This window comes from Ananas comosus, linkage group 1 (genome assembly GCF_001540865.1).
Source record: "Ananas comosus cultivar F153 linkage group 1, ASM154086v1, whole genome shotgun sequence".
In the NCBI taxonomy this organism is placed as follows: Eukaryota; Viridiplantae; Streptophyta; class Magnoliopsida; order Poales; family Bromeliaceae; genus Ananas; species Ananas comosus.
Genome location: NC_033621.1, coordinates 16,638,690 through 16,659,362, shown reverse-complemented (window position 1 = coordinate 16,659,362; position 20,673 = coordinate 16,638,690).

Sequence of the window (20,673 nt, the reverse complement as noted above, 5' to 3'; positions counted from 1 at the left end):
TTAATTACAACCGGTAAGTTTAAAGTTGAAACTATTGGTTTGTGACAGAAAAGGAATTGAGAAAAGTTTGGTAATTCAAACAAATAAAAAAAATTATAGTTCAAACATTTCAGCAGGGATCCAACCAGGCCATATCAAATTTCATAGGACACAGCAACAGAAGGTGAAAAATGAAGTGATGAGGAACTAACTAGAAGATTAATATTGCAAGTGAACTTGTGGATACATAATGCCTTTTAGTACATTCGAGAGTAATTTGCACTCCTGCTTCTATTTCATAATAGATTCTGAGCTCTACATTTGTGTTATTGGTGTCAATATATGGTAATTTACTGACGGAAACTCTACCAGAATTAATTTCGTTCATACAAGAGTACAAAAGCATACATTAGTTCATGACCAGCTAGAGTTTGATTGCCAAATTGTTGATAACTACACAAACCAAGATGCATTTAGAAGCTCAATTTATGAAAACAAGCTTAAAACAAAACTGATCAAATAGTTGAAAATGGTCCGATAACACTTTTTTCGTTTAGAGAATGGGAGCATGATACCGCTTTCCTCATTTTACAAAAAATAAACTTGTTAAGAAATATAAAACTACTCGACTTCAAATGTGGAACTTTAGGTACTGATCATGAAGTCTTTTGTCACTTTCGTTAAAAATGGTCAGTCTCTCTCTCTCTCTCTATATAATTGTGCTAGCACTTTGGTCCCAAGACTAGATTAAGCAATGTTATCTAAAATGTGAGGTCCACATATCTAATTGGATTTTAAACTATCATATGTGGACTAGATTAAGCTTATTTACTTACTAGCAAATAAGCTAGTAAGTAAATGTAAGCTGATCAACAATTCCCAACAGTCGCAAAGCAAGCTAATCATAACAAAATCAGAATTATACTGCGGAGAACATATTAGGAGAGCAATAAAGACCATATGAATTAAGTCCTAAGCAAAACAACACAAGACAGTTTAATAATTTTCACATGATTACTATTGTAGTCATTAACACACATTCATATACCAATACTAGATTATCTCCTAATGGTTCAGATTTTTTACGAGGAGAAAATTTCATCCTATTACTCACATATTCAACCAAATCTGCTAGCGCCATCATCATGTGATTGGCGCTTGCAGATAAATGCTTCTAATATTGATCTCTAATCTACAGACCTCGCTCATCAAATGCAATATCAACTTTCTAAATTTTGGTTACAATCTGACACCAAGCAAAAATTTCATTGTAAACACTTCTTGTCCACAAACAAGCATAAAAAAATAATCAAAACTCTACACAAATCAACTAAGCAACAACAAGGGTAATCTTAATCTAAGTAACGATCATTAATTTGTTGAAAGGAGAGCCCAAGAATAGACTACCTTAAAAATAGCGATAATGGAGAAGGTGTCCACGAGCGATCTCAATATAGCTTATAATTAGACTATTTCGAACAGAGAAGAGAAGGCTTAAAAAAGAGATTGAACCTCTGTGACAAAGCTAGGTTTTTCAAATAATCTCCTCCACGTCGCCACGCCGCTGCACCAACTCACCATGCCGCCCCGTCTCGCTGCCGTGCTGCGTTCGCGGCGCCACTGTGCTGCATTCGCTAGGGTTAGGGATAGGGTTTTGAGAGAGGGGCGAGATAGGTGAGGGATAGGGTTTTTTTTTTTTTTAGATGAGAGGGGCGAGAGATCGATCGGATACAGAGCGAGAAGGGTGATGATCTCATGGGCTTTGGGGCTTGGTGGGCTTTGGGAATGGATTCTCAATCCGGTCCGGAATCAAGTTGAAGGTTGATGGGCCATTTCCATTCCAGTCCGGAATTGGAATTCCAAACCGATTCCTGCGAACCAAACAAAATTAATCGGATTTGATCAAACCGATTCCGATTCCATATCTAAAATGGATGAACCAAACATGCCCTAAGTGTTTGGGAGGCATCTTCATTAAATGGAGTGAAATTTTAAGTTTTTGTCATGCTAGAGGTGGCACTAAAATGCTAATGTTGCATACTGGCAATGGTTATGTCACGCCCGGGGACCGATACCAATTTGGGCCGGCCCGGGCACGTCAAACAAACCCCGAACGGACAGAGTTTTCCTTGTCCGCCCAAGGCTCATCACCTGTACATTTTCAAGTAGAGAAAAGCACTAGCGGAAACATACACAAACGGCTTACACGAGGGTAAGCAATAGCCATGAGTGAAAGAAAGGAAACTAAACATCTACACAAGTACTATGATTCTCTTTTGATCACATACATTACATTTCATCCAACTTGTACATTCATAAAGTCTTTACATTTCATTACATTACTTGCATAATTTCTTTTACATCACATTGCCTCAAAATAAAGCTTTACATTCTTTACTTTACGTTAAACATCTTCAAGTACAAAAGATGACACTAGGGTAGCTACTATCAAAATATGAAATAACCCAACTCTGGTGACCTCTGATTATGGTGCGATACCTTTACCACGGTCGCTCGCCGGCTCGCTCGGTCCCGGCTCTGTGGAAATAGTGGGGTGAGAACTACAACGAAGTTCCTAGTGGGTTCGGCCCCAATCTCACCGACTTTCCCACTATGACTAACTCAGACATAATAGAAAGGATAAACAGAATAGTAACCAAACTATAATCATGATGCTAATATGCTTGAACAATAAAGCAAGAAATATGCTCAACGTAAATCATGCAAGTATACAAGTTCTTTGCTCCTTACTCTTTATTCTTTAATCTTTGTTCTTTGTTCTTTAATCTCACGGCTAACCCGGGGGTTTCGCCACATTAACTTGCCCACATTAAGTCCATCATCGCAGGCCCTCAGCTTCCTCCCGCTAAGACCGTCCTCGGGTTGACTCCAACCCGTGATGCAAAACTCCGGAGCGCATCGCTCGAAGGGGAGCTACCGCCCTCAAGCACGGAACTCATAGCAAGTATGATCGATCCTTAACTCTAAGAATATATAGTTCAATCATTGCCTTTACACTAACTCTAGTGTTCTTTACATCTCTTTCTTTTGCTAACTCTAGCAATCATTGTTCTTTAACTTTATTCATTCTTTATGCCACTTTCATTTTCTTTACTTGTCTCTAATCATTATCATTGTTCTTTGCGTCACATTTCTCTTTGATGCCACACACTAACTCTAGTGTCACATTACTTTACATTGTCGGATGCCACTCGATCTATGTTTCATTGTGTCACTTTGTTCTTTCATCTCATTGGGCGCTCACATTGTATCTCATGCATACAAATAGGGTTGAATAGGTTCTCAAACATTTTCGAATAGCACGTGTACTCACATCATGCAACATTCACATATATAACATCACATCTACCCTATAATGCATGCAATAATATAAATATATGCTCAATTGAATGACACATTAGGCATAGAAGGAATTCCAACAAGTTTGGATAGCACCACCCACCTCGTAGGCATACTAGGATACTACGGTGATTTTCTTGAGATTTTTAGCCTCTTAGTTTGCTACCTGCGGCAAAACGAAGCCAAATTAGGCTTTTCGCTCATATCTTTACATTGGCTTTTCGTAACGTCAATCCGAACGCACCAACGTGTCGGGAATACCCCCAATTAGATTTCTAGAGAGTCAATTTTACTTTGAATCCTTCAGAAGCAAAAGCCCCAAATTTGGGTGCCCTAGCTCATAGCATATATCAAACCTAGGGTTTGATCTCAACAAGAAGCAAAAGAAGTTTCAATCCACTCTAGAAACTCTATTAAAACCATTCCTAGGTTAATCAAATCCCTAGTTTGGGTTCTACCATGAATAGGGTTCAAGCTTACCTCTAAGTTTGCTCCTATGTTGCTCCAAAGAGGAAGAAGAGGAAGTAGCTCCACTCCTTGGTCTTTTTCTCCACCTTCATTCTCTTTTTCTCCTTTCTTTCTTCCTCCTTTTTTCTTGTCTTCTTCTTCTCCTTGTCTTCTAGTGAGAGAAAGAGAGAAGAGAGGGAGTGTGAGGGAGAGGGAAATGAGAAAATATGTCATACACCCCTCATACATAACCCATTTGTTACATAATTGAAAGTAAACCCCTCAACTTCCACTTTATTACACTCCCTGCACTGGGCAGATTTCGTGTTCGGGGGCCGGTCTCCCCGACAAGGGACCGGTCCCAGAGAGCTCTCCCCGCGGGCAGCCAGGGCCCCCGCGCGATGCAATCGATCCCTCCGAGAGGGACCGGTCTCTCGGGGACCCGTCTCTCCCCGCAGGGACCGGTTCCCGAGAGCTGGTTTTCTGGGACTTAGCCGATTTTTCAGCTTTCTCATTTCTTACGCGTTCAGGGATCGGTCTCTTCCTTCAGGGACTGGTCCCCGAGAGCTGAAAATCTGCAGTTTGCAGAATTTTGACTCTTTAGTGCTGAAAATCTGCAGTTTGCAGAATTTTTACTCTTTAGCTCTCGAAAATCTCCCACAACGCACTTTTGATCATCTTAACACCTTCGGACTTTCCGAAGTGTACTATCCTCGCACTTTGGTCAATTTGACTAAAGTTCGATATTTATTTTTTAAATTTTCGGTATATTACAGGTTGTATGAGAATATTGAAGACATAAGGGGCTTTTCTGTATCATTATACATGAATATGTGTATGTATATATGTATATACATATGGAGATATGTATATGCTATATATATATATATATATATATATATATATATATATATATATATATATATATATATATATATATATATATATATATATATAGTCCAGCTATGGTGCTTGTAAAAGCACCAAGCACATGGTGCTTATAAGTTTTTTACCGTTAGATCTACTCCTCGGATCATTTTCAACCATTAAATTATACTATTCAACCAACCACCCACTAAACCCTAGGGGGCCCACATCATTCTAACCGCATATCTCTTAATCCAATGGCTAAAATCTACAAGCATCAAAAACTTGGTACTTTTAAAAGCATAGGAGCTCAATTATATATATATATATATATATATATAGTAGGGCTACTGTAACGTATCGAAACCTCGATAGAAAATAGCGAACTTTAGCCAAATTGACTAAAGTGTATGAATGGATTAATTGGGCGAGTTCCAATTAACTTACCAATAGTGTTGGAAGGGTTAAAAATGAGTTCTAGAAGTGTTAGAAGGGTTTTGGCATCGATCAGCGCGAAATAGAATCGAAACGGAGCCAAAAACGAAGTTTGGGCAATGTGTACCGGTACAACCATCGAGTTTTCACCGGTACAGACAAGTGTACCAGTACAAAATGAAAGTGTACCGGTACAAATGCCCCAAACCCGAGGGAGCTGCTCTCGGGTTTGGCCATACGCGATCTTATTACCGGTGACACCCTAAAGTGTACCGGTACACTTTGGGTCTGACAGCAAAATGAAAACTGCTACAAATACAAGTGTTTGGAGAGTTTTGTTGTAATTGTTACAACATGTTAATACCCCAACCCTACTCTTCTCTCTCTCCCACAACCATTTCTCCTCCTCCTCTCATTTTCCTCTTTCTCTCTCTAGAACTCTTGCCCTAGGGCAAGGATTGAAGGAGTAGAAGTTGGAGAAGGTGGATTTGATGGTCTTGGTGGCTTTAGAAGCTCACCTTCAAGAAGAACTTGGGGATAGCTTGTGGCAAGGTGAGTTCATGTAAGATTTCTTCTAGGATTTGGTTTTAAACCCTAAGTTTTAGAGTTTTGGACTTCTTAGAAGCTTTAAAAGTATGTTAGAGCTTTGAACTCCATGAAATCGTGGTTTTCTTGGAACCCTCTCATGGTGGATTGTTAGAATCCAAAGTTGATCCCCTAGGAATGGTTCTAAAGGTTTAGTAATGATATTAGCATACTTCCTAGGTGTTTCTAAGCTAGTTTTTGCTTAGGAATGAGATTAATTTAGGAGAAATTCCCTTATGGCATTGTTAGGGCATGGATTTTGGGGCTGTTGCCTCCGGGTGTTTTTAAGGTAAATTGACCTTATAGAAATCTAATTGGGGGTATTTCCGACGCCTGGGACAACTCCGTTTGACGTTACGAAAAGGTCTAGATTAAGTTATTGAGAAAAAGCCTAATTTGGCTTCGTTTTGCCGCATGCGAGAAAGTAGAGCTTCGAAAATCCCAAAAAATTCACCGTAGCATCCTCTCAACCATCCAAGGTGGGTGGTGCAATCCGAGGAGCTCGGAATTCCTTTTATGTCTAAAGTGTCATATTTGAGCATATGTGTATTGAGCATAAATTGCATAGTATGTTTATATTTGAGCCATTTATTGTATGTTGTAAGTACAAATGCATGTGAGTTACTAGTAAGAATGTGGGAATTTTATAAACCCTATTTATGCATGACAAGTGACAAGAACTTAGTGGACTTAGTAAACAAATGTGACATCTTGACATAGAAGTATAAAGTGACATTGATGAGTCGAGAATGCTAGAGTTGGGACACTTAGAAAACAAGTGTGGTATACGTATAAGAACATAGTAGTGTATATGACACTAGTAAAAGTAAAGAATGCAAGTAAAAGAGTGATAGTGACATTATGACAATTTCAACCCTAGAGTTAAGGGTCATAGTGCATGGTTTTCTTATAGTTAAGGAATGGATTGAACTCGACATCCTTATAGTTAAGGATTGGATCATGCTCACCTATAAGTCCTTGCCCGAGGGTGGTAGCTCCCCCTCGGGTGATGCGCTCCGGAGTTGTCATCACTGGGTGTAGTAGTCTCCCCAGATGACAGTCCTGTTGGGTGTAGTAGTCTCCCCGATACTGGGATTTGAGTTGGTGAGTTTATTGTGGGCGAAACCTACGGGCTAGCCTATAGATTGGGTTCTGAGCAGTGACCTTGCATTCATCATGAGTTCTATATTGAGCATAGCATTATTTATTGTTTAGGCATATTAACTGCATTTGTTTTAGCTTGGTTACTATCTATCTATTCTTCTATTATGCCTGATTTAGACCTAGTGGGAAAGTCGGCGTGGTCGGTTGCCGAACCTACTGGAAACTTTGTTGTAGTTCTCATCCCACTATTTCCACAGAGTTGGGACTGAGCGAGCCGGCAGACGACAGCGGTAAAGGCATCGCGCCCTAGATAGAGACCTTCCGAGTGGGTTTCCATTTTGTAGTTGCATACCTTTATACATTACCTTTTTGTATTTTGATGACTATAGATGTTAAAGGAAAAAAAAAAGGAACATGAATGTTGTTAAATATTTTATATTTAAATGCAAGAACTTATATTTTGAGATCATGTGATGTAAAAGAGAAGAAATGATGCAAAAAAAAATATAAATGATTTTCTAAGCGTAGTTCATTACTTTTACTATTGGCTATTGCTTGCCCTTGTGCAAGCCATTGTGTATGCTTCTATTTTGTGCAAAGTTCATACTCTATTTGTACAGGTTGTTGAGCCTTGGGCGGACAGGGAAGACTCTATCCATTCGGCATCTGTTTGACGGGTCCGAACCAGCTAAATAGGATGGGGTTCGGGGCGTGACATATATAATGGTATCAGAGCGTAAAGAGCCAAAAAGTGAAAGTATAGGATGGACCTAGCTCCCTTAGGAATGGAAAACCTTAAGGATCTAGGAAACGTGAGCGACTTGGAATCAAACTATAGCGAAAGCTTATGATTGGGTTAATGTTAATATGTCTCTAATGTGGTTACGGACTAAATTTAAGTTGTTATTTGTTTTCTTTTCCTTGTGTTATGATCGGCAGCTGACGACATGATGCTTTGGGAGGAAAATGAATGCACTTATATGCTTTCGCCGGATTGGGTATAATCGAATATATTGGTCAAGTAATTAACGTGAATAGCTTCATTTCATGAAGCAATGCCACCTCGTGGATGACCTAAGTTGCCTCGTGGTCGACCGTGGACGAGGTCTATGGCCGAGGAGCCAAGTGCGACTCCCGTGCAACCCGAAGCAGGAGGCGACGGGGAGCTTCGGGAGCAGATGGCCGCGCTTAATGGCGTAATGCGGCAACAAGCGAAGTCCGTTCAGCGCCAAGGGGAGCAAATCCAAAGGCTCCATGAGGCCTTGGAGCGACAGCAGGCGGCGGCGGCGGCACCCGTGGAGGCCGTGCACCCTGCGCCTCCTGCGGTGGTGCCGAGCGCGGCCGAGGGTGTGGTCGCAGCGGCTGTGCCAGTTACGGCGATACCGGCCGGATCGGGGACCTCAAACCCTAATAGTGCGGCGGATGAGGCAGAGTGGGAGCGCTCGTTGGCGGCTCTCATTCAGTTCAACAAGTTCAACCTACCTATCTTCGAAAGGGGAGTGGTGGAACCGGCGGTGGTGGAGTCATGGATTGACTCCATGGAGACGCTCTTCGAGGACTTGCATACCTCGGAGAAGGACAAAGTGTACCTCGCCACACATTGCCTTAAGAAGGCGGCAAAGGTGTGGTGGAAATGAGTTAGGTGGGATCGATCTCCCGATCTTCCGCCTATGTTGTGGGAGGAGTTCAGGAGGGCGATGTTCGCCAATTATTTTTCCGACACGGTGAAGCGAAGTTGCAAGAAAAATTGCGCAAGTTGAGGCAAGGGGATCGCTCCGTGGCGGACTACGAGCAGGAGTTCTCCCACCTTATCGATTGCGTCCCGGAGGTTGTTCATGATGACCGAGACCGGGCCGATTGGTTCTTGCGAGGACTTCGGCCGGGGATTCATAGGGCCGTGCAAATCCTTAAGCTTACGACTTTTGCGGATGTCTTTGATCGAGCCTTGTGGGCGGAGCATGGCTATGCCCACGAACGCGAGGAGCGTGAGTCCGCAGCCGAGGCAAAGGACAAGAGCAAGAAGCGAGCGGCGGGCGGTGCCGGGGGCCGGCCAAGTGCAAAGAAACCCCCTCGGTATCCCCGACAGCAAGCGAGGAGCGGGAAGCTTCCCTGTTGCGTTATTTGTGGCGGCGAGCATCGACCAATGACTTGCCCGCAAGGCGAAGGAAAGTGCTTCAAGTGCGGTCAGGCGAGACATATGGTACGGGAGTGCCCGAGATGGGCGTCGTCTGCACCAACGGCGGCCTCAGTTCCTTCGACCTCGAGACAGCTAGCAGGGTTAACCCCGGCTATGTCGGCTGGATGCTCGTCATCGTCGCGTCAGCCGGAGGCATCTAGAGCACCGAGTGGGCGAGTCTTTGCCACTCAGCTGGAGGAGCCGATTCCAGTCCCCGACGACGTCGTGGCAGGTATTATCTTGATCAGAGGCACTAGAGCTAGAGCTTTATTTGACACAGGTGCATCGCATTCATGCATATCGACATCATTTGCACTAGCTCATGACATAGAGGTCACACATAATGAGGACTATTGGACGATGAATACACCTGGGCATTCATTCCATGTACATAACAAGTGTTTGGATTGTCCGGTATAGATAGGCGATTGGATCATGCCGATCAACCTATTAGTATTAAACCAACTGTGGGGCTTTGATGTGATCTTGGGGATCAATTGGCTCTCCAAGTATTATGCCATTATAGATTGTGAAAGTAAGATGATCACGTTCCATGAGCCTAATTAAGAAGAGCTAGTATACCGGGCGTGTAAAAGCAGACGCTTCGCGGCAACTGTATCGGCGTCGAGAGCGAGGAAAATGATTAAGGGTGGATATGTAGCCTACTTGGCGACAATGGTAGAAGCCCAAAAGGTGTATCCGAAACTTAGTAGTATTCGGGTAGCGTGCGAGTTTTCGGATGTATTTCCGGCGGAGTTACCGGGATTGCCACCGGACCGGGAGATTGAGTTCGTCATTGATTTGATTCTCGTGGCGGCGCCAATTTCGAAGGCTCCGTATAGAATGGCACAAGCGGAGCTAAAGGAGCTTAAGGCACAATTGCAAGACTTGCTCGATAAAGGCTTTGTGAGGCCGAGCGTGTCACCACGGGGAGCTCCGGTGCTATTTGTTAAAAAGAAGGATGGCACGCTTCGACTCTGCGTGGACTACTGCGAGTTGAACAAGGTCACAGTTAATAACAAGTACCCGTTGCCGAGGATTGATGATCTATTCAATCAATTGCAAGAGTCGAGGGTGTATTCAAAAATAGACCTTCAATCGGGGTATCATCAGTTGAAGATATGGCCCAAGGATGTGCACAAGATGGCGTACCGTACGCGGTATGGCCATTACGAGTTCACGGTTATGCCGTTTGGGCTTACTAACGCCCCGGCAGCCTTTATAGACTTAATGAATCGAGTCTTCCGTCCGCTATTGGACCAGTGCGTCGTGGTATTCATTGACGACGTATTGGTATATTCTCGGACCGAGGAAGAACACGAGGAGAACTTTAGGACCGTGTTGGAAATACTTCGAAAGGAGAAGTTATATGCCAAGTTGAAGAAATGTGACTTTTGGCTATCGGAGGTCACTTTCTTAGGACACGTGATTTCGAGTGAGGGTACCTCGGTGGATCCGAAGAAAGTAGAGGCAATTAAAGATTGGCCTCGCCCGACGAGCGTATCTGAGGTCCGCAGTTTTCTTGGGCTAGCGGACTACTACCGGCGGTTCGTAGAGGGGTTCGCTAAAATAACCACTCCGCTAACGCGCCTCACGCACGCACAAGGGAGTGAAATATGTTTGGAGCAATGATTGAGATCGGAGCTTCGAGGAATTAAAAGAAAGATTGACCACGACCCCGGTGCTTGCTCTACCGACGCCGGGGAAGACATTTGTGGTATACAGTGATGCTTCCTATGCCGGTCTCGGGTGTGTCTTGATGCAAAACAGGTGGGTGATAGCTTATGCTTCGTGCCAGTTGAAAACTTATGAGAAGAACTACCCGATTCACGACCTCGAGCTAGCGGCGGTTATCTTTGCGCTAAAGTTATGGAGGCACTACTTGTATGGTGAACATTGCGAGATTTACACGGATCACAAAAGCCTTAAATACTTGTTCACCCAAAATGAGCTAAATATGTGTTAACAGCGGTGGTTAGAGTTATTGAAAGACTACGATATTATCATCCTATACCACCCCGGGAGGCGAATGTCGTGGCCGATGCACTTAGTAGGAAATCGGGAGAAAATTTGGTTTCGGCAATTACACCCCAACCATTATTACAAAAAGAGATGCAACGGCTTGGTTTGGAAGTAGTGGCGCCGGGAGTGCCGGCTACACTTGCCGCGTTAGTGGTGCAACCGACCTTGTTGGAGAGGATAAAAGAGCTACAAACTTCCGATGAGTATCTCCAAAAGGTGCGCGATGAAGTTTAGAGCGGTAGTGTCGATGATTTTGGCATTGGGACCGACGGCACACTTCAATTTCGAAATCGTTGGTGTGTACCTAAAAATAAGGACATCCGCAAGGCGATTATGCAAGAAGCGCATCAATCTCCTTATAGTATCCACCCCGGTGGCACCAAGATGTACCAAGATTTGAAATTGCATTATTGGTGGCCGGGCATGAAGAAAGATATTGGGGAGTTTGTTGCGCAATGTCTTACTTGCCAACAAGTAAAAGCGGAGCGGCGGTTTTCGGTAGGGAAATTACAAAGCCTACCTATACCCGTTTGGAAATGGAAAACTATCGCGAAGGACTTCGTGACCGGATTGCCCCGATCTCAAGGTGGACATGATGCAATTTGGGTGATAGTAGACCGGTTGACGAAGTCGGCGCATTTCCTACCGATTCATATTACATAGTCGGGGGACAAGTTGGCCCAAGTATACTTAGATGAGGTTGTGAGACTTCACGGGGTTCCGGTGTCAATAGTATCGGATCGAAACCCGAGGTTCACATCCCACTTTTGGAGGAGCCTACAGGAGACATTGGGCACACGGCTCGACTTTAGCACGACATTTCATCCTCAAAGTGATGGCCAATCAGAAAGGACGATACAAATACTCGAGGATACGCTTCGAGCGTGTGTACTTGACTACAAGGGCGATTGGCATGATCATCTACCGATGGCGGAGTTCGCGTACAATAACAGTTATCAAGAGAGTATCGCGATGGCGCCATTCGAGGCCCTTTATGCAAAGAAGTGTCGCTCTCCTATACATTGGAGCAATGTGGGGAGAGTGTGACTCTTGGCCTCGATGTGGTGCGGGAGGCGGAGGAGAAAGTTCGCCTTACCCGCCAAAGACTCACTACGGCACAATCTCGGCAAAAGAGCTATGCCGACAAGCGGAGAAAAGACATAGAGTTTGCAGTTGTCAACCATGTGTTCCTAAAGGTATCGCCGATGCGAGGAATTAGACGGTTTGGGCTGCGTAGGAAGCTAAGTCCCCGGTACCTTGGACCGTTCGAGGTATTGGAGCGGGTCGGCGCGGTGGTGTATAAGATAGCATTACCACCGAGGCTTGCGGGAGTACACGACGTGTTCCATATATCGAATCTCCGCAAGTACATTCATGACCCCGAGCATATTCTATTGTTTGAACCGTCCGAGATTCAAGAGGATATGACTTATGAGGAGTTCCCGGCGTACATTATCAACCAAGAAGTGAGAAAACTACGGAACCGTGAGATTTCGTATGTTAAAATTCGTTGGAGTAACCACGATGATCGGGAAGCTACTTTGGAGCTCGAGAGCGCAATGCGGGAGCATTACCCTCATCTCTTCAATGAGCTGAATTGAGATATGAGTTTAAGTTTAAATTAAGTAAGTTTCGTGGACGAAACTAATTTTAAGGGGTTGAGAATGTAATGTATCGAAACCTCGATAGAAAATAGCGAACTTTAGCCAAATTGACTAAAGTGTGCGAATGGATTAATTGGGCGAGTTCCAATTAACCTACCAATAGTGTTTGAAGGGTTAAAAATGAGTTCTAGAAGTGTTAGAAGGGTTTTGGCATCGATCGGCACGAAATAGAATCGAAACGGAGCCAAAAACCAAGTCTGGGTAATGTGTACCGGTACAACCATCGAGTTGTCACCGGTACAGACAAGTGTACCGGTACAAAATGAAAGTGTACCGGTACAAATGCCCCAAATTCGAGGGAGCTGCTCTCGGGTTTGGCCATACGCGATCGTGTTACCGGTGACACCCTAAAGTGTACCGGTACACTTTGGGTCTGACAACAAAATGAAAACTGCTACAAATACAAGTGTTTGGAGGGTTTTGTTGTAATTGTTACAATATGTTAATACCCCAACCCTACTCTTCTCTCTCTCCCACAGCCATTTCTCATCCTCCTCTCATTTTCCTCTTTCTCTCTCTAGAACTCTTGCCCTAGGGCAAGGATTGAAGGAGTAGAAGTTGGAGAATGTGGATTTGGTGGTCTTGGTGACTTTAGAAGCTCTCCTTCAAGAAGAACTTGGGGATAGCTTGTGGCAAAGATGAGTTCACGCAAGATTTCTTCTAGGGTTTGGTTTTAAACCCTATGTTTTAGAGTTTTGGATTTCTTAGAAGCTCTAAAAGCATGTTAGTGCTTTGAACTCCATGAAATTATGGTTTTCTTGGAACCTTCTCATGGTGGATTGTTAGAATCCAAAGTTGATGCCCTAGGAATGGTTCTAAAGGTTTAGTAATGATATTAGCATGCTTTCTAGGTGTTTTTAAGCTAGTTTTTGCTTAGAAATGAGATCAATCTAGGAGAAATTCCCTTATGGCATTGTTAGGCCATGAATTTTGGGGCTTTTGCCTTCGGATGTTTCTAAGGCATATTGACCTTGTAGAAATCTAATTGGGGGTATTCCCGACGCCTGGGACAACTCCGTTTGACATTACGAAAAGGTCTAGATTAAGTTATTAAGAAAAAGCCTAATTTGGCTTCGTTTTGCCGCAGGCGAGAAAATAGAGCTTCAAAAATTCCAAGAAATTCACTATAGCATCCTCTCAACCATCCAAGGTGGGTGGTGCAATCCGAAGAGCTCGGAATTCCTTTTATGTCTAAAGTGTCATATTTGAGCATATGTGTATTGAGCATAAATTTCATAGTACGGTTATATTTGAGCCATTTATTGCATGTTGTGAGTACAAATGCATGTGAGGTACTAGTAAGAATGTGAGAATTTTATAAACCTTATTTATGCATGACAAGTGACAAGACTTAGTGGACTTAGTAAACAAATGTGACATCTTGACATAGAAGTAGAAAGTGACATTGATGAGTCGAGAATGCTAGAGTTGGGACACTTAGAAAATAAGTGTGGCATGCGTACAAGAACATAGTAGTGTATATGACACTAGTGAAAGTAAAGAATACAAGTAAAAGAGTGATAGTGACATTATGACAATTTCAAACCTAGAGTTAAGGGTCATAGTGCCTGCTTTCCTTATAGTTAAGGAATGGATTGAACTCGACATCCTTATAGTTAAGGATTGGATCATGCTCACCTATAAGTCCTTGCTCGAGGGTGGTAGCTCCCTCTCGAGCGATGCGCTCCGGAGTTGTCATCACTGGGTGTAGTAGTCTCCCCAGATGACAGTCCCGTCGGGTGTAGTAGTCTCCCCGATACTGGGATTTTAGTTGGTGAGATTATTGTGGGCAAAACCTACGGGCTAACCTAGAGATTCGGTTCTGAGCAGTGACCTTACATTCATCATGAGTTCTATTTTGAGCATAGTATAATTTATTATTCATGCATATTAGCTGCATTTGCTTTAGCTTGGTTGCTATCTATCTATTCTTCTATTATGCCTGATTTAGACCTAGTGGGAATGTCGGCGCGGTCGGTTGCCGAACCCACTGGGAACTTTGTTGTAGTTCTCACTCCACTATTTTCACAGAGTCGGGACCGAGCGAGCCGGCGGACGACCGCGGTTAGGGCATCGCGCCCTAGATAGAGACCTTCCAAGTGGGTTTTCATTTTGTAGTTGCATACTTTATACATCACCTTTTTGTCACTACAAGAAAACAGGCTTGTAGAGGCAGTTTTTACCGCCTGTAGAGGCGGTTTTTACCGCCTGTAGAGGCGGTTTAAACCGCCTCTAGGAATTGTAGAGGCGGTTTTAGCGACCGCCTCTAAAATGCCGGCGTAGATAGCGCCTCTACGTCCGTAGAGGCGGTTTTACCGACCGCCGGGGAATGCTAGAGGCGGTCCGATAGGGGCGGTTTGAACCACCTCAATATAATTTTTTATTTATTTTTTTTATGATTTTAATTTTATTTTTTAATAACATAGAGGCGGTTTAAACCGCCCCTATTAATGTCATATCATAGAGGCGGTTTAAACCGCCTCTAGTAATGTCGTATCATAGAGGCGGTTTAAACCGCCTCTATTAATGTCGTATCATAGAGGCGGTTTAAACCGCCTCTAATATTTTTTAGTGCGGTTTGCTCTTTAGAGGCGGTTGCCACTGCCTCTACAGGTAAGCAAACAATCAATAATATTTAGAGGCGGTTTGAACCGCCTCTACGTAAGAAATAGCATAAAAAATTTTAATTCAATACTTATTTGTTGCACATAACATTACAATTTCATTGACAAACATATGATATCAAATAATAAATGCATATCAAACTTAACATTTAATTTACAACATACATTAATAACACAAGCAAAATAATTTCCAATACCAAATAAAGTTGACATTCACAAAAAATTCATAATTCAAGATACTTTATAATCCAAAACATGACCTCATTCAATGTCTATAGCATAGAAGCAACATAGGTAATGAAAAAGTTTAAACACTTCCAAAATTAGCCAACACTTGAGTTGTCAACTGTTTACAAAAAATTAATTAGCTTTATTTATGTCCTCCATTTGTAGGATCGTGACTCGCATTCGATGAATGAATGTTCGGAGAAAGCGCATCGACCAAATTATTATTGCCCGCAACCACCTAAAAGAATCAAACAATATAGAAATTATTAATTATATAAAAAATCAATAAAATTTGTTGAGGATAAAAATTTAGATGGATCGAAGTACTTGAGCTCGAACCTACATATTTAATTAATTTAATTAGAACAAAAAGAAAAGAATTGTAATCTTTGGATGATGATATGATGTGGCAGCTATGTAGGTAAGGTACCTTCCGATGCTCCTCTTAACGACGGCGTCAACTCCTTCGTGCTGCGGCCAGGCCTGGAACTTCCTCGCCACGTGGTGTGGCCTCGTGAGCTCGGGTGAGACCACCTGATCTAGTGCTTCCACCATTAATAGTTAATTAATAGGTAATAACTAATGCTAAAATTAAACTCAAATTTGCAACGTTGATTTAACTAGAATTTTTGAATTAGTCCAGATAATGCCCAAGAATGTAAAATAATGAGGTAGTTGCAGTAACAAATGTAATGAAGTGGCAAATGACAATGCGCAGGGATATAAACTTTTGATTTAAAATATACACCACAAATCATTTCTAAGTAAGAATATTAATTCTTACTCCCAGTAACCAAAGAATTAATCTGCAAAAAATCTCAGAAAATGGATTCTGTAAAATGCTGAAAAATTAACATCTAAATTAATTAAGGATGAGTGAAAGGGGAAGTTCTTCAATATACTTATATGCTGCCACTTTAATTGCACCAACCATAAAAAGAAGATTATATCTAAGATCTTCTACATATAGTTGGATTATCAAGAATAAAGAATATAATAAAATAAATGTCGAAAACCTTCAACAGTGCAACACTACAATATTAACTAGGCAATATTGCTTTCATTCACGTAAATTAGAAGTCCCAAAATGTTACTGATTTTTTTGCCAATGTAAAGATGTGCACATACAAGATATATTAGTAACTGTACTACTAATAATAAACAGCTAAAATCCACATAATAAGCTATAAGAAACTTCTGAAGATTTTCTATCCAATGAAAAGATAAAACCATAGCCTAGTTTTAGATCTTTAAAACATTATTGAAGGAAGAACATATTGGAAAAGAGAAAGGACTGCTCTTTAGCCAGAGAAACTATTAACGTTAAATGGATAATGCGCACAAAGCAGAAATAGCTTACAATATTTTACCTATAAGAGTTATCACCTGCTTTTTTTCTCTTTTCTTTTTCCACAAAAAAATAACTTGCTTTATCATTGTATAGAAAGCAAAGTTTGAGGAATGAAGCCTGGTCCGAGATCCATCCCTAGATTTCATACAAAATTAACCTGTATGTTGAGAATCCCTATTTCATATATATATATATATATATATATATATATATATATATATATATGTTATATATAATTATTTATTTATATATATAAATATAAATTAAATAAATTATACAAATATAAAAAATTTATATATTCAAGCTGTTAACGAGCCGAATAAGAGCGAGCTGACCTCAGCTCGCGTTCAGCTCATTCATTAAATGAGCTAAAAATTTCAGCTCGTGTTCGACTTGTTTACTAAATGAGCGATTCGATCTCGAGTCATCTCGAGCCGAACGCGAGCTGGATTGCCGCCCCTAGAGGTGACTTATTTTTTGTTTTTTTTTTTAATTTAGGCAGTTCATTATATATTTTCAACCGGCCGGATGGGCCGGATACGGACTAGGTTCAACATGCCCGGTCTAGACCGGAGCACTGGTCCAAGGTTTTTTATTTCAATCTTCGGGCCGGACCTTTTGCCGCTTTTGGTATCGAGTCACGACAAAATTAGTTAAGTTGTTTGTTATTTAACATTTCGCCCCCTCAAAATTCTGTGTTTTTACTACTAGCCCAATAAATTTTATTTGCAAAAATGGCCTNAAGAAGAGTGAGAGGATATTATAATAAGGCTAAGTACACGTTGGACACAAATCACTTGGGGGGCATAAACAGTGGAAAAGAAATGGGTCTTAAGATATCATTTTAAGTAAAAATTAAGATAGCTGGGGTATGATAAATAACCTTTTTTCTCCGGTGCGGCACTGCGGAGAGGGGCGCGGGGCTGCGGAAAGGGGCAGGGAGGGGCAGAGGGACGGGGGCCGCTGCCAGAAGGAGGGCGGAGGGGGTTGGTATGCTGTCGGAGTACTGGTGCGCTGCCGGAGAAAAAAGGGCGGCGTCGGGGGGTAGGGGGCTGGTGCGCTACAGGAGAAAAAACGGCGGCGTCTGGGGAGGTTGGTCTGCTGCCGGAGAAAGGTCGAAGGGGGGGGTGCGCCGCATACCAGATAACTTTGATGGGGAGAGGTCGCCGAAGCAGACGCGACACCTCACCGGACCCGCCCTGGGAGTGCGACAGCCGTCGGGGAAAGATCGGTCATCACCGTCGATTTTTTGGGAGAAGAGGGATGGAGATCGAAGTGGGTTTTTGGGAGGAGAGAGTTGGAGGTGGCTGCAGGTTTAGGGGGAAATGGATTTAGGGTTTTTTTAGGATAGTGTATTTGGGGGCAAATGGATTTAGGGTTTTTTTAGGAATAGTGTATTTGGGGGGAAAAGAATTTTAGATTTTTATTTTTCAGGATTTTAGAGGCGGGTTTTTAAAAACGCCTCTAAAACGTCCCTATCAGATTTCGTAGAGGCGGTTGTTACAACCGTCTTTGAACAACCGCCTCTACAGAGGCTTTTTCCTGTAGTGTGTATTTTGATGACTATAGATGTTAAAGAAAAAAAAAAGAAACATGAATGTTATTAAAGATTTTATATTTAAATGTAAGAACTTATATTTTGAGATCATGTGATGTAAAAGAGAAGAAATGATGCAAAAAAAATATATAAATGATTTTCTAAGCGTAGTTCATTACTTTCACTATTGGCTATTGCTTGCCCTCGTGCAAGCCATTGTGTATGCTTCCGTTTTGTACAAAATTCATATTCTATTTGTACAGAATGTTGATCCTTGGGCGGACAGGGGAGACTCTCTCCATTCGGCGTCTATTTGACGGGTCCGAACCGACCAAATAGGATCGGGTTCGGGGCGTGACAGCTACTGTGCTATTAGGAGCATAGCAGCCCTTATCCTCCTAACTTTCTAACGACCCATCAAGTTTGATGGGTGGTTAGAATGAGAGAGGGATGAGGTAGTGAAGAGAAATTGAAACACCCAATTTCTCCCCAATATCTCCTCCCTCTCTCATTCTAACCACCTATCAAACTTAATGGATAGTTAGAAAGTTAGGAGCACAAGGGTTGCTGTACTCCTAATTGCACAGTAGCCCTACATAATATATATATATATATATATATATATGAGTCCGGTTACTATACTATTGATAGTATTAAGCCCTTGGTACTATTGAGTTTTCTACTGTTAGATCTACCCTTTGATCATTTCCACCCCTTAGATTATACTATTAAACCAACCACCCACTCAACCCTAGGGACCACTATCAATTTAACCGAGGACCACTATCATCCTAAATGCACATCCTTTCATCCAACGGCCAAAAACTCAATAGTACCGAGGGCTTGGTACTATTGATAGTATAGTAGCATAATTCTATATATATATATTGTTACATGTGTGAGATGGTTGGAACCCTAACCTAGCCCATACCCCCTAACTGCCGCCCCTGGGAACCCCCACCAGCTCGTGGTCACCGTCGGCGGCCTCCTTGACTGGCGACATGGCCGGCTCGAGTCTTTCTCTCTATCCTTCTCTCTCTCTCCTCGGGCTTCCCCTCTCTTCCTCTTACTTGGATTTGGCTGCAACTGCAGCCGTCGGGAAGGGCTCCGGCAACCCTAGCCGCCGCCGCCGCCATCCCTATTACCTTTGTGCTCAGCTTCCAATTAGAACCCGAGTTGGAGCTCGTGGCTGTGGCTCTCCTAAGCCGCCACTGTTGCATCTTCGCCGCCAACTGCTGCCTTCTGTGGGCCCCTGCCGTCAAGACCGACCCCGTATGTTGGTGCCAGCCCTCTTTGCCGTACAAGTGGAAGCAACCCCTTTGCTGTCCCTGGACTGCTCCAGCAAGGCTCATGCTGGGGTTCTTTTGGGCTAAGGTTGTAGTGTATCGGATTTTTAATATAAAAGTAAGTATAAATAAAAATAGTATGAGATACTATGTTTATTGGACTTAGAGAAGTAAAATATAAGTCGAAAATGACTTGTATTGAAATTGAAATGAAAACAGCAGATTTATAATTTTCGGTAAGAAACGGAGCTTATTTTTTAGCAGAAAAATTATAGTGTCAGAAAATTATGAAAATTTGAGAATGTGGAGAAATTATTTTTCTGCCGTTAGATTTAAAGTTTCATGCCATTCTGACACTCGGAAAGTGGAAACAGAAAATAACAGCAATCTGATAGAGATTTTAGTCAGTAGACCTTTCGGTGACAAAAAATGGTTCGAAACTAGAAAATTAAGATCATGTTCTTCTGATTAATTTTAATAGAGTCTGACTGTCAAATTTGAGTACAAACAGACATTCAGAAGGGCTCCAGCGAAAAGTATCAGATTCTTAATTGGACTAAAGTTTGTATGCTTAATTCTTGTGAACCTACGATCAATTGTTACATTGCTTAATGGATCTCCACTAAGTTACCTGAGAGGCCTCTTGAAGCTTCTCCACCTTGAACGTGTATGCAAGAGAGAGAAAGGGAGAGGAAAAGGAAGGGGAAAAGAGGAGAAGAAGAAAAATAAAGATATTTCTTGGGCCGTTTGACGAGCCGATCGAGCCTCCTCGTGTGTTGGATTTTTCCGGCGCTTCGATTGCGAGGTAGTATTTTATTATTATAATTTTGAATAGGATTTTTTTGGTGGATTCTTCATATTGGATCTTAGGAGATGTGTTTTGGATGGATTTTCATTGAAATTAAAGTTTAGAAATCGATTCTATGTGATTTAGGAGCCGCTTTTGCGAGCGTTTCGTAGAGGGATTTTTCAGTGACTTCCGGAGTGTTGTGGCTGCACATGGATTGG